The 14,714-nt window shown below is 39.4% G+C and overlaps 1 protein-coding gene across 1 annotated transcript in view; it reads right to left on the reverse strand.

Annotated features, from left to right (window-relative positions):
- The window catches only part of ZDHHC13 (zinc finger DHHC-type palmitoyltransferase 13), a 3,021,844-nt gene that overhangs the window by 1,302,115 nt on the left and 1,705,015 nt on the right, over positions 1 to 14,714 (reverse strand). The gene's annotated exons all lie outside the window — the stretch shown is intronic.

The raw sequence follows: 14,714 nt of genomic DNA on the forward strand, positions 1-14,714 counted from the left end.
TCGACAATAGTACAGTCGACGGAGTTCATTTTGAAATTATAATAGTAAACCGATGGGATACTGGAAGACATTGGATCCAAAGTCAGATGAGACCGGCCTCAAGCAGACTTATCTTTGTACTTTTTCAGATCTGAGGCAGTCGGATATGACATTGTAGATTTTGGATATGAAGTACACAGACTGGAGAGTTTTGTCTTTGGATCCAAATGAGATGGATCTGGTCTTGCTTTTCAGTGGTGGTTTCAAGTTTGGAGCAGAGCTAGGAGCAGAAGAATCTAAAGTGTCCAATAAAGACTTTTTTGGCCTCTTTTTTGTCACCTCTCTTAGGGGTTTGAGCCCCAGATGCTGTATCAGAGGATGTTGAAGGCATTAATCCTCTTTAAACCAGTTTATTTTTACAGTCAATAAGGGCCCTTGGATTAAAGGCCTCACATATATATCACAAGCAGAGTTCAAATGGGCCAGGCCTAAGCAATAAATGCACAACTCGTGCATCTGACAATGGAATCTTATGGCCACAGGCCTTACATTTTTTACAACTTGAAGGTTTCTCAGACATATCTGCAGATGTTAGTAGTAACAGAATAGAAGGTTTACATTCATTCAACTAAATCACGGAACAATTTTGTAGAAAAGCATCGCTGCTAATAGTCAAATTACAGCAGCCAAGTGGTAGAGATGTTGAATTAAAGGAACTGGGTCAACATTCGCATTTTTTTTTTTTTTTTTGTAACATTCGCACACAGCCCAAAACCACCAAGTGTGTAAGGGTCTAAACAAACACAAACATCTACCTGTTTTTCCATTTTTGCAGGAGGGGCAAGCCCTCCTACATCCCCCCATATGCAGGGAGGCTGCTCCTTCCACCCCCTGCAAATTATATATACCAACTCCTAGATCACATTACAGTGAGGAAAAAGGTAAATTTCCTGAACTTCACTGTACCATCTCCACTCAAAAGCTTCAGCAGCAGACTTCATAACATCGACTTCACATGAATGTCAGGCTCTTTCCGTTTACTTTAATTCAATAATACTTGGTACAACACTTCAATCAATCCAGTAACTGCATTTGTTCAAATAAAGTCCAATGTACTGTAATTCTGCAAAATTAATTTAAACCAAATAGAAAAAAGGAGAAGAATTTTTTTTAAACTTTTATATAGTTATAAAAAGGGGAGAAAGGAAGTATCATCAACAATGGTAACTTAAGGGACTACCTGAAAGGGAAAAGAAAGAGAAAATACCAACACAAGTATATGGAAATTACACTAAAAAGTGTAGGAATTGCAAGACAGGATGGAATTGAATAAGGAAAGGAGGTTAAATAAAGTTTACTTTTACTCACAATAATGAGTTAAAACTCGAGAGCTAACAGCAACCATGGCCGTGTGTGAAGGTAGCAAATGAGATCTGACTTATGGTAGGGGACTAGTGCATCAAGGTTAAGGGAGGAACTCGAGAGCTTTCTGTGTTCCATGAGCTGGAAAAGCGTCAGTGTCAGATCCGAACCCATTTGTTGAGAAATTAATGAAAATGACATCAGATCAAAAGTTAAAACCAGGCTAATTCTTAGGAGCTTTAGTTCATAACACTCCTTTTTGGTTAAATTGTATGCATTTTATGTATAAAAGTTGACTAAGACAGTTTTGAATGCTAGCAATCTTTGATATGCTGTAAAGTTAAAACACGGTAAACTATATTTTAGCTTATAGGATTTTCCATTATGAATTTTCTTTACTCAATGGATGTCCAATCGTTTGGGGTGAAAATTATAGTTTTAAGATCACTAGGTGTACAACATCATTAAGGAGAAAGTATGTCTCTCAGTCAAGGGTTAGCTTATGGAACAAGCTGCCTTTACATATATGTAAAAGTGAGTTTATAACAATTTTTCAAACAAAACTCTTGATAACTGGATGGGGTACTTAGACTCTTCAATAACTCCAGAGTCTACATTTTAACTGGTGTTTTTGTCCCTTATGCAGTAATGGCGAACTACGAACTCCACACGTGAATACCAACACAAGCCTCTACATACATAAGCTCATACATGTAGTCAAAAAACAAACACACACGCAAAAAAATGCATACATGCAAGCATACTAGTTTTCCCCTCCAGAAAATCAATGCATTTCCTCTGCTACGCTTCAGCTGTAGAGAGATGGCTGGTTAGGAAAGCTTTCAGCATGTAGGGTAGGCCACTACAGCAAATGTGTCTTAAATTGTGTACCCTCTAAGGCAGAATACTCTGCTTTACGGGCAATGGCAAAATTCTCACAAAGCCATTGTGAAGAAGGACAAGACTGCTTACAGAACAAGCTCCACAAAAATTCTCGGATGAATGTGATATCACAGTGGTAGCAACTAGACAGGTCCAAAGGTATTATACCTAAAAAATATTTTCTTACAAATGATCCTATAACAAATAGCAGATGTACTAATGTTATGAGGACACAGGTGTTGTCAGGTAGTACACTGAAAACAATTTTAGGCAACAAATGTTTCAGTCTCAGCTCAGAGAGAAAAATTAAATAAAATAGACAAAAGTAAACAAACAAAATACAAAAAAACAGCAAGTACAAATGCAGTATAAGAAAAGGTTTACCTTTAAAACCGCGAATCACAGTGGTTCGAGTGCTCATATGAGCGACTCGAAACCATGAAACTGTAAATGTCGACAGTCCTTAAATGTCTGAAAAACAGCAAATCGAAAAGCAGATTCGCTGTTTTTTGAACATTAATGTCAAAGAGATGTGTGCCCCCCACACCCCCTTACTTTATTATTCTAACTCCGAGATCATACTACAGTGGGGAAAGGAACCATTTACAGATCCCCACTATAGTAAACTCCACCCCAGAATGTCGAATGTGCAATGAGAAAATCTCACTGTGCATTCGCCCATTGCACATTCGAACCTTTTTCCATTCAGCGTTTGCAAACTCTGCAGACTGCCTTTCGGAAATATTGTGTTCGCCCTTGTGCAAAAAGCGGTTTTAAAGGTAAACTAAGAGAACAACACCTATGAATCATATGGAGCTTGTAAATGAAATAACATAGATCAAATTCACATACAATTTAGTGTGGGGTAAAAAGTCATTAGGTTACATGTTTTGCAAGAAAGTAGTGGTACTGACCCCTGTTTTTGAATGCAAACTTTAAGACAGACAAATAATTTGAGGATAGATTATGTTTCTTTATAAGGAGGGGAAATGATTGCCTACATTTAGTGCCTTAAACTGCAAAGTGGTTGGCACAATGCAGAATAGGCCCTGTGTGGGCCTGAATTCTGAGATTATAGGATGGTAACTACCATGTGAGCTTAGAAGTTAATTGCATTTATGTTGTAGGGGTCCTGTCATGAAGTCTCTACAGTGATAGATAAAGCATAGGCAGAGAAGGTCTGCAAGAAACTTAACTGTCAGCTGCCATTTGATAAAAGAGTGTCGCAATGCCTTTAGCGCAAAATGATAGGGTAGACAATGGCCTTTGAAGGATGCTGGCTGTAGCAGAGTATCAATTAAGGAAGAGGGGTCCTGTCATGAAGTCTCTACAGTGATAGATAAAGCATAGGCAGAGAAGGTCTGCAAGAAACTTAACTGTCAGCTGCCATTTGATAAAAGAGTGTCGCAATGCCTTTAGCTCAAAATGATAGGGTAGACAATGGCCTTTGAAGGATGCTGGCTGTAGCAGAGTATCAATTAAGGAAGATTACGTAATTTATTAAGGAAGTCTGCTGCAGTGAGATGACATGCTGGAATGGTAGCAGCAGAGGGATTACTATAACATGTTAAACTGCTAACTTCTTTTCAGAACCATTTAAAGCTGTTTACAAGGGAGCCTTGGTTAGGGTTCATGATTTACATTTAAATTCACCCCCAGCTTAGCACCCTTGCCCTCATGTTCCATCATATCCTTGTTCAATCTAGGTTATTCATATGCAAAATTATAAGTGCTAAAAACTACAATAGGAATATAAGGCTGGGGCTTCTCAAGATCCTTATAGATCAACAGTCTAGTAAGTAGCTATAAACCTATATTACTTGGGGTTCCTCTAGTTGTGTTCTTATCAGTGTTGTTCTCATTTACATAGTGCAAATCGGGTACTTTGTGACACAATATGGAATGTTTTCTCATAACTCTACTGATGAGAACATGTCTGGTGGTTTCCTGTGCAACATTAAGGAAAACATAACTATAGCCATATTGGCCTGGATATCCCACTGACCAACAGTGACAGGTTGCACTAGTATCACTTCACTAAGGGATGTTGTTCCATTTTCCAATTTTACAGGCATCAGTCTTACTGGTATTCCTCATTAAATCAGAACATAGCCTATACAAGCTCACACGGGATACACTCCTGTATGGTATAGAGCAGTACTTAGTACTACTCATAACAAGTACTCTGGATGCACCTGCTACCTGCGCCTTAACAGGTGTGTTAGCACTACTCATAACAACTAGTCTGGGTGTACCTGCTAGCTATGCCTTAAGAGGTGTGTTAGCACCACTCATAGCAAGTAGTCTGAGTGCACCTGCTGCCTACACCTTAACAATGAAGGGACCTCCATGATCCTAAGCAGTTTTCTAGAGCCCTTCTATGTCTATGCAATTCTGGTTTTCACAGCAGATGCAGACACTACCCCTGAATGAAAGGAAGAACTAGTAAAAGAAATGTCATGTTTAACGTGTGTGTGTGTATCTGCAAGAGCATGCACATGTGTGTGTGTGTATGTATGTGTGTGTTTTCAATATATTTCATATTAAATATCTTTTTCCTAACAGTACCACCATACAGACAAATTATGTCATGTTAACCTTGTCTTTTGTCTACCAATCTAAAAAGGGAACAGTTTTTACTTTTGATTGGGTTAAGTTTGATTCATTTAATACATTACATAGCATTTCATTTTAATATAATTCCCTTTAGACGTGTGTATATATATATATATATATATATATATATATTTATATATACACACACACACACACGTACACATGTACACATGTACACACATATACACACACACAAACATGCAGATATATAGATATACACACGCATATATATATATATATATATATATATATATATATATATATATACACCTATAGCGAGAGTGAGAGAGAGGATAAAAATGGCAAGAAAATGAGTGCAGTACTGCTGGAAATGAATTCATTCTCAAGTCTTCGTGAGTACATTCGTGTAGTGGACCCTGTTTTCACAAAATCTCACCAAGAAAACATGACATTTAGACTGTATCTTAAACTGCATACATCATGGTCAGAGCGGTAGGTTAAAAAATAAGAAAGACAGCTGGGTGCATAGGTCCCAGTATAAAAAATTCCCAATTCTGATGCCAGGACTGGAAAAAATGACAGTGTACAATCCACAGGATTTGTAAAACTTCTTACAACAAGGTAAGGACAGACTCACGGGAAATATGTCCCCCTGCTATTGCAGGAAGCAGTAGTCCACAAAACAAAAATAAAACTGACAGTCCAAAAAACAGCCATAAAGATGGCAGTGTGGACTATTAAGGATAAGGAGGAAATGATGCAGTGTTACTATTACCATAAAGATGGCAGTGTGGAGTATTGAGGATAAGGAGGAAATGATGTAGTGTTACTATTACTATAAAGATGGCAGTGTGGACTATTGAAGATAAGGAGGAAATGATGCAGTGTTACTATTACCATAAAGATGGCAGTGTGGAGTATTGAGGATAAGGAGGAAATGATGTAGTGTTACTATTACTATAAAGATGGCAGTGTGGACTACTGAGGATAAGAAGGAAATGATGCAGTGTTACTATTACCATACAGATGGCAGTGTGGACTACTGAGGATAAGGAGGAAATGATGCAGTGTTACTATTACCATACAGATGGCAGTGTGGACTATTGAGGATGAGAAGGAAATGATGCAGTGTTACTATTACCATACAGATGGCAGTGTGGACTATTGAAGATAAGGAGGAAATGATCCAGTGTTACTATTACCATAAAGATGGCAGTGTGGACTATTGAAGATAAGGAGGAAATGATGCAGTGTTACTATTACCATAAAGATGGCAGTGTGGACTATTGAATATAAGGAGGAAATGATTTAGTGTTACTATTACCATAAAGATGGCAGTGTGGACTACTGAGGATAAGGAGGAAATGATGCAGTGTTACTATTACCATAAAGATGGCAGTGTGGACTACTGAGGATAAGGAGGAAATGATGCAGTGTTACTATTACCATATAGATGGCAGTGTGGACTACTGAGGATAAGGAGGAAATGATGCAGTGTTACTATTATCATAAAGATGGCAGTGTGGACTACTGAGGATGAGAAGGAAATGATGCAGTGTTACTATTACCATAAAGATGGCAGTGTGGACTATTGAGGATAAGGAGGAAATGATGCAGTGTTACTATTACCATAAAGATGGCAGTGTGGACTATTGAGGATGAGAAGGAAATGATGCAGTGTTACTATTACCATAAAGATGGCAGTGCAGACTATTGAGGATAAGGAGGATTGATGTAGTGTTACTATTACCATAAAGATGGCAGTGTGGACTACTGAGGATAAGGAGGGAAATGATGCAGTGCTACTATTACCATACAGATGGCAGTGTGGGCTATTGAAAATAAGGAGGAAATGATGCAGTGTTACTATTACCATACAGATGGCAGTGCAGACTATTGAGGATAAGGAGGAATGATGTAGTGTTACTATTACCATAAAGATGGCAGTGTGAACTACTGAGGATAAGGAGGAAATGATGCAGTGTTACTATTGCCATAAAGATGGCAGTGTGGACTACTGAGGATAAGGAGGAATGATGTAGTGTTACTATTACCATAAAGATGGCAGTGTGGACTACTGAGGATAAGAAGGAAATTATTTAGTGTTACTATTACCATAAAGATGGCAGTGTGGACTATTGAGGATAAGGAGGAATGATGTAGTGTTACTATTACCATAAAGATGGCAGTGTGGACTACTGAGGATAAGGAGGAAATGATGCAGTGTTACTATTGCCATAAAGATGGCAGTGTGGACTACTGAGGATAAGGAGGAAATGATTTAGTGTTACTATTACCATAAAGATGGCAGTGCAGACTATTGAGGATAAGGAGGAATGATGTAGTGTTACTATTACCATAAAGATGGCAGTGCAGACTATTGAGGATAAGGAGGAATGATGTAGTGTTACTATTACCATAAAGATGGCAGTGCAGACTATTGAGGATAAGGAGGAAATGATTTAGTGTTACTATTACCATAAAGATGGCAGTGCAGACTATTGAGGATAAGGAGGAATGATACAGTGTTACTATTACCATAAAGATGGCAGTGCAGACTATTGAGGATAAGGAGGAATGATGTAGTGTTACTATTACCATAAAGATGGCAGTGTGGACTATTGAAGATAAGGAGGAAATTATGTAGTGTTACTATTACCATAAAGATGGCAGTGTGGACTACTGAAGATAAGGAGGAAATGATGCAGTGTTACTATTGCCATAAAGATGGCAGTGTGGACTACTGAGGATAAGGAGGAAATGATGCAGTGTTACTATTACCATAAAGATGGCAGTGTGGATAAGAAGGAAATGATGTAGTGTTACTATTACCATATAGATGGCAGTGCAGACTATTGAGGATAAGGAGGAATGATGTAGTGTTACTATTACCATAAAGATGGCAGTGTGGACTATTGAAGATAAGGAGGAAATGATGTAGTGTTACTATTACCATAAAGATGGCAGTGTGGACTACTGAGGATAAGGAGGAAATGATGCAGTGTTACTATTACCATAAAGATGGCAGTGTGGATAAGAAGGAAATGATGTAGTGTTACTATTACCATACAGATGGCAGTGTGGACTACTGAGGATAAGGAGGAAATGATGCAGTGTTACTATTACCATACAGATGGCAGTGTGGACTACTGAGGTTGAGAAGGAAATGATGCAGTGTTACTATTACCATACAGATGGCAGTGTGGACTATTGAGGATAAGGAGGAAATGATGTAGTACCACTATTACCATAAAGATGGCACTGCAGACTAATGAGGATAAGGAGGAATGATGTAGTGTTACTATTACCATACAGATGGCAGTGTGGACTATTGAGGATAAGGAGGAAATGATGCAGTGTTACTATTACCATAAAGATGGCAGTGTGAACTATTGAGGATAAGGAGGAAATGATGTAGTACTACTATTACCATAAAGATGGCAGTGCAGACTATTGAGGATAAGGAGGAATGATGTAGTGTTACTATTACCATGAAGATGGCAGTGCAGACTATTGAGGATAAGGAGGAATGATGTAGTGTTACTATTACCATACAGATGGCAGTGTGGAATATTGAGGATAAGGAGGAAATGATGCAGTGTTACTATTACCATACAGTTGGCAGTGTGGAGTACTGAGGATAAGGAGGAAATGATGCAGTGTTACTATTACCATACAGATGGCAGTGTGGATAAGAAGGAAATGATGTAGTGTTACTATTACCATACAGATGGCAGTGTGGAATATTGAGGATAAGGAGGAAATGATGCAGTGTTACTACTACCATACAGATGGCAGTGTGGACTACTGAGGATAAGGAGGAAATGATGCAGTGTTACTATTACCATAAAGATGGCAGTGTGGACTATTGAGGATAAGGAGGAAATGATGCAGTGTTACTATTGCCATAAAGATGGCAGTGTGGACTACTGAGGATAAGGAGGAAAAGATGCAGTGTTACTATTGCCATAAAGATGGCAGTGTGGACTGTTGAGTATAAGGAGGAAATGATGTAGTGTTACTGTTAGAAAAATATATATTAATGTATATGTTTAGTGCTTATTAGAAGCTAAAAGGGTTAACACATTTCATACCATTTTATGTACAGCTTACTTTTGGATGAAACTGCAAGATGCTTTCTGACCTAGTATTTGCTAGCACAGCACAATTCATGTTTATGCCTTTTGGAAATTTGAGAAGCAGGTGATTATCTGCTAGTTCAGGAAAATAATGAATAGAACAATACTGTTTTCTATAATTTTATTGAACTTGAACAATCAGCTCTGTTCGTGTTATGAGAACATGCACAGCTGCAGAAAAGATAGATACAGTTGAACAAAGACTGCTTGAAGAAATTAATTATAATCTGTACTTGCTTTGTGCTCGAATTAGCCATAGTACCTTGAATGGTAACATTGCATAGTGAGAAGCTGTATCTGACCGGTGATTATCAAGGCCACATTGTTTTTCTTAGGACGTTTTTTTGTAAACTTGATATGCCAGCAGAAAATCATGGACAAACAGCTGCTATGAAATAATATTGAAAGAACTTGTGATTTATTACGTCAGCTTGGTAGGCAATGTCTTGTTAAGAAATGTATAAGAATGGCTTCACTTCCTGATTCTAGTTAGACAAACTCTGTATTAGCACGTTTTTGTCTCCTTGCTGCAAGATTAAAGTGCCTTAACCTGAACCTGCCGTGTGTTGATCTTTTTGCAATTGTTTTTCCTTTGTTAGATTGGTCCTTCGGACTGGAAACTCTCATTTCGCCTCAGGTCAGATGGGCCAGGTGGCATGAAACTGTACGGGGAAGAGACCACATCGGTTCTTCTGCTCTGAAAGACCTCCGACTGAATTGTCGTTCAAAAGAGGCCAGCCACTTTTCTGATTTGCGACTGGAGGACGAGTTGACGGTTTTCCCTCGAACCAGGCGATCAATCATGGAGGCTCAGGTAAGGTGAGATTTACCTTTTTTCTGTTTTAGATCAGGGACTTGATTTGTATCATCTGTTAGATTTGTCTTGTACAAGTCAGGGACAGGAAGATTGCAGTCTTGTCATAGATCAGGGAAACAGAATAGGTAAGGCAGTTATTCTAGATAAACTGTGAAAAAGAGAAATCGTGGTACCACGTAAAGATAAGAAGGGTTACGTAACATTTTAACAGTCAGAACAATATGGGAAATAAGTGCACAAAATGTTCCCAAGATCCACCGTTAACTGAAGATGCAAAATATATGCAATTACAGCGGGCCGACAATGTTAGGTACTATACAAAATGGGTTAATAAATATGAATTTGATGGCAAATTAGAAAAATCCTCACTTATTAAACTTGTCAAACGGCTTAAAACAGACGCAAAAGGTCAGGTAAAAAAGCAACGTCAATTAGGCATTCCTCAGGCACACAGGTGGATTGAGGAAGCAAACCGTAGGGAACAAAAAAGTAATAATACAAAAACTATGTTTCTAGATAAAGAAGACAATAATTTAGTAATAGCATCAGCCCCTCCGCTTCCCATACCAGAATATGAAGTGAGTGGACAAGCTGATCCACCTCCGCTATACCCGGCTGTCTCCGCAAAGCCAAGACAGTTTGTCAGAGATCCCATCGAGACTAGGTCTTGAACACGTAACTTAAGAGGGGATACTGAGTTATATCAAATGAACAAAAATTCACGAGCTATGAGTGAAGAAGAGATATGTCCACTCATAGAAGTACCAAATCCTCAGGCAGGGCAGGACCCGACTCTCCTGGTATATAGACTGTGGACACCGGAAGACATCCAGAAAGCCACAGAGCGAATTCCCCATCCAAAAGTTAATTTTAGAAAATTCTTAGAAGACTTACAGGGCATGATGTTAAGTTATCATTTAAATGGAGAAGTAGAAAAAGTAGTTAGACAAATCGTAGCTCCAGATTGGCACATGATCAGTGGCAACTGGAATCCCCTTGACGCAGAACACAAGCCACTCCCACATAGCAACGCAGAACTGGATAACAGAGTGAAAGATCTAACAGACCGAATCACTGAGAAGTGGAAACTTAGGGCAGACTGAACTTGCATTAATCAATGCATCCAACAAGAAGGTGAAACTGTTGACAGATATTATTAGAGTGTTTTAATAACCATTGTGGAATGCAGGTACCTGAAGACCAAACACAAGAGTCCCCGTATGAGCAGCAGCTAAAGAATGCATTTTTAAAAGGCAGTATTTTGCCTATAAGCAGCTTTATTACAAAGCACATGGTAGACCATTGTACAAGTAGATTACAGTCACTGCTTGAATATGCTAGACATGCCGAAAGGCATTTTAACAGTAAAAAGAAAAAGAAAGCCCAAGTATTTTCTGTAGAAGATGGAGCAGAGGTTTATGTAGTACAGTCTGGGAAAAAGGGCAAGAAAAATGCCCAGGGAAACAAACAATCTGATAAGTGATCAGAGGAGTTTGAAGAGAGAAAGAAAAGGGGTGAATGTTTCAAATGCGGGAAAAAGGGACATTTAGCAAGGGATTGCAAGCAAAACAAGAAGGTAGCCATGGAAGATAAGAAGGGTGAGGACTGACTATATGATAGCCAAGAATCACTAGAAGGGAGTAACCGAGAAAAGACAAATGCAAATGTGATAAAGGGAGTAGAGAATGTGATAGAAGAAATAGAGGAAGTGCAAGAAATCGCAGATAGTGAAGAAAGTGAAATTTTAGACTTAGCATTATTGAGCCTAGAGCTCTATTTAGCAGACACGAAACCGGAAGTTACAAGTTAGTTAGTAGAGGGGAGAGAAGTAAAATTCCTGTGTGACTCGGGGGCATCACGGACCCTGACACATCCTTCCAAACTACCAGAAAATTCAGACTCATTTAATTACATATTAGTGAAAGCAGCTAATGGACAGCTGTATCAGGAACCACTCTCCCATAACATAGCAATAACTGACCCTGTTTCAGGGATGACCCAGAAAGCAAAATTGTTGTTTCTGCAAAATGCCCGGTAAACCTTTTGGGCAGAGATCTTATGCAGATATTTGGCATAGCAGTAGTTCCAACCATGCAGGGTATGGAAGCACAGCGACAAATGGATACTTTTGTAGTGCGACCGGAGGGCGAAACATTTTATTGGTACAGCCAGGACTTGGTCACGACTGGTCCAGGGGCAGTAACCGAAGAACTGATGAACGTAGCCATCAGTAAGTCCCCCTCCCTTGACACTGATAAACAGCACTTGTTGCACTGTACTCTGTATTATTGTAGCACACCAGGACCTGATACAGAATATGAGCAAGAACTGTTTAGAAACCATGCAAACAGATTAGTATTACGTAATCTGTACTGGGACACAGAAGGGAAAAGTGTAGTTAGCTGTTAATTGCCCCAGGAATTCTTTGCACTCTACAAATCTAATCGATTACCACATGTTAGTTTGACTAAGGATAAGAAAATGATGTAGTGAAATGGGCACACCTAGGAGAAAAAGTCACAAAGTGTGAAAAACAGACGGAGTTAGAATTGTCAGAACAGGGAGTACAGAAGCAGAGGTTAAATTGGATAACACAGACACACCCAGCTGTACACTTGCAGTCTAGTGAGGACGGCTGATTAGCACTCTTACTAGAAGAGGAAGAAAATGCCTTACGGAGCATACCAGAAACTCTCTGGTCAACAGGGAAATCAGATGTAGGACTAATTCGTCCAGCAGGACCAGTTACTATCACGCCAAAATCAGCATTTAGACCACAAAAGAGACAGTATCCCTTAAGGAAATATGCAGAAGTAGGAATCAAATCTATAATAGCAGCTTTACTTAAGGAAGGAGTACTGGTAGAATCTCCTGATTCACCATGTAACACACCCTTATTTCCTGTCAGGAAAGCAAATGGAGAATGGCGTATGGTCTAAGATTTACAAGTTGTAAATGACGCAGTAATACCTAGAGCACCTACGGTGCCAGATCCACACACCCTATTGAATGATTTGAAGCCTCAACAGAAGTATTTTTCTGTGGTAGATATTAGCAATGCGTTCTTTTCGATAGCGATACACCCTGACAGCCAACATTGGTTTGCATTCAAATTTCAGGGGAAAAGGTATACATACACGCAACTACCACAGGGATATTGTGAAAGTCCAACAATATTCTCACAAGAGATGGCAAGCAACTTGGAGGGATTTAGCCCACCAAGAGGCAGTCAGATTTTACTTTATGTAGACGACATCCTGCTGGCAGCCCCCACCCAGCAAGAATGCAGAGAAGATACCATAGCATTACTACAATTTCTAGCCACTCAAGCACATAAAGTAAACAAAAACAAGTTGCAGCTTTGGAGAAAGCAGGTTAAATACCTGGGATATGTAATATCCAAAGAAGGCAGAACATTAGATGAAGATAGGAAAATAGCAATTTTACAAGCACCCAAACCGACTACCAAGAAGGAAATTATGTCTTTCCTGGGTACGACTAATTTCTGTCGGAGTTGGATTCCAAGCTATGCCTTGGAGTCTGCTCCACTGACCAACTTGATATACAAGAAGCCTATGGCAGCACAAGATTTATAACAATGGACACCAGAAGCAGAATCGGCTTTCTGCAAACTAAAACAATTGATAGCATCCTCATTAGTTTTAGGATTACCAAACTATCATAAACGTTTTTTTCCAAACTGTAGATTGTAAGCAAGGTTATATGACATCAGTGTTAACACAGCAACATGGGGACAAGCAACGCCCCATAGCTTACTATTCATCACAGCTGGACCCAGTGGCGCGATCCCTGCCCCAATGTGTACAAGCAGTAGTCGCAGCTGCAATGGCAGTACAGGCTTCGGCCTCAGTAGTGCTGTTCCACCCTCTCACATTGAGAGTGCCTCATGCAGTCGCGATTATTTTACTGCAAGAAAAAGTAGCATATCTTTCTCCTGCTAGACATCTTTCCTGTATGACTATACTGTTGAGCCAACCTCATATGACAATTGAACGATGTACAACTTTGAACCCGTCTACCTTGCTCCCAACCCCTGCGGATGGCACACCACACAGCTGCCTGCAGGAGATTGAGCAAAAGACACTGCCTAGAAAAGATCTAACGGATATTCCCTTGGATGATGCCGAGGTGACATATTACGTGGACGGCTCATGCAGAAGGGGTCCTACAGGGCAGAACCTAGTGGGGTATGCAGTAGTTTCTGATACTGAGATTTTAGAAGCAAAGTCTTTACCACATAACTTATCTGCACAAGCAGCAGAACTGATTGCCTTGACAAGGGCATGTACCTTGGCAAACGGTAAATGTGTAAACATTTTTACTGACAGCCAGTACGCTTTTTCTACTGTACATGTTTTTGCGCAACAGTGGAAGAATAGAGGAATGATAACATCTACTGGTAAACTGATTAATCATGCACAGTTTATTTTAGATTTGTTAGAATCTATTCAGTTACCTCAGAAAGTAGCTATTGGTAAATGTGTAGCTCATACCAAGCAACAGGATAGGATTTCAAAAGGTAATGCGAGAGCTGATACAGCTGCAAAGCAGGCAGCTTCACCTTCAGAAATATTTCTTTTGAGTGAGGAATTACAACCTTCTGAGATTTTAGATTTAGAAATGTTGAAAACAATGCAGACACTTACTACGAAAGTAGAAAAACAGAAATGGATAAAACGAGGAGCAATTCTTGAGAAAGGGCTGTACATCTCCAAAGAAGGAAAACCGATATTGCCGTCTAATTTGTTTAGATATGCAGCTTTGTTGAGCCATGGGCAGTGCCATGTCTCAACAGGGGGGATGGTACAGTTAGTGAATCGAGTGTTCACAGCATATGAATTTACAAACTACACAAAAAATTTTTGTGCGGCATGCCATGTTTGTAACAAGCATCATGCACAAGGGGCGTTGAAGCCTAAACAAGAGAGTTTCCCTGC

The sequence above is a fragment of the Protopterus annectens genome, chromosome 9.part0 (genome assembly GCF_019279795.1).
Source record: "Protopterus annectens isolate FY-2018-M chromosome 9.part0, PAN1.0, whole genome shotgun sequence".
Classification (NCBI taxonomy): Eukaryota; Metazoa; Chordata; order Ceratodontiformes; family Protopteridae; genus Protopterus; species Protopterus annectens.